Source organism: Callospermophilus lateralis, chromosome 3, assembly GCF_048772815.1.
Source record: "Callospermophilus lateralis isolate mCalLat2 chromosome 3, mCalLat2.hap1, whole genome shotgun sequence".
Classification (NCBI taxonomy): Eukaryota; Metazoa; Chordata; class Mammalia; order Rodentia; family Sciuridae; genus Callospermophilus; species Callospermophilus lateralis.
This window is the reverse complement of record NC_135307.1, coordinates 15,393,901-15,394,952: the sequence shown is the minus strand read 5'-3', so window position 1 is coordinate 15,394,952 and position 1,052 is coordinate 15,393,901. Positions and strand designations below refer to the sequence as shown.

The following is a 1,052-nucleotide window of genomic DNA, read 5'->3' as shown; positions in this document are numbered from 1 at the left end:
TATAAGGAAAAAAAATAGAAAGAGAGCCACAAAGGGATGCTATGGCTTGACTATTTCTGTCTCCTCCAAAATTCACACATTGAAACTTAAGAAAGTGATTAAGTTTCACCACTTTAGTGGGTGATTAAGTCAAGTGGTGGGATTAGCAACCTTAAAAATATGGGTGGAGGGAAACAGTGTTCCTCCCACTTTCCCTTCTGTCTTCTGCCATGTGAGGATATAGCAACAAGGTACCATCTTGGAAGCAGAAACATCTCTAACCACATACTAAGCCTGCCAGGGACTTGATCACAGACTTCCCACATTCCAGGTCTGCAAGAAATTCATTTCTTTTTCTCCCACATTTTTTTTTTTTGTTATTGTTGTTGTTCCTCTCCAAGGAAATCTTTAGTAAAAGGCAAAAGATTTATACAATCTGCAGAATAACCCGAATATCTCTTCCACATTTTTTATTGGCACATTATAGTTGTGCATAATGAAGAAATTCTTTTCTATTATTTATAAATTACCCAGACTCGGTTATTTTATTAAACCAGCACAAATGAACTAAGGGGACTTACACATGCAAAGAGATTTGAGAGATATATTGATAAATAGTTTAACTGAGGTCTTGTTTGGCTTCTGATTCAAACACAGTATGTAACTTTGGACACTGACTGGATATTTGGTAAAATTAAGGTATTATTGTTAAAATATTATAGACATGAAAATGGTATTGTGATTTTATCTTTTTTTAAAGGGTCCCTATCTCTTAGAAGTAAGTTCCTAAATACTGACAGAAGAAATGAATGACATCTAAGATTTGCTTCAAATTAATACAGGAGGTAGTTAATGGGTAGGGATAAGGTAGAAACAAAACCGGCCCTGGCTTGATAATTGCTGAAACTGGGTTAATGTGTACATGGGAATTCATACCCTATTTTGTCCTTTTCTGTTAAGCATATTGAAATATTCCATGATACAAAAAAATATTAACCAGTAATTAAAATGTTGCTTTTCTGAAAAAAAAAAATCATCATAATAAGAAGGAACAAACTATTGCAACATTCAAC

At 33.7% G+C, this 1,052-nt stretch overlaps 1 non-coding gene across 1 annotated transcript; it reads right to left on the bottom strand.

The window, feature by feature from the left end:
- Positions 1–314: 314 nt before the first annotated feature.
- LOC143395955 (U5 spliceosomal RNA) lies at positions 315–435 on the bottom strand. Its single transcript, XR_013090860.2, has one exon. It is a non-coding gene; the product is annotated as a U5 spliceosomal RNA (small nuclear RNA).
- Positions 436–1,052: the final 617 nt, after the last annotated feature.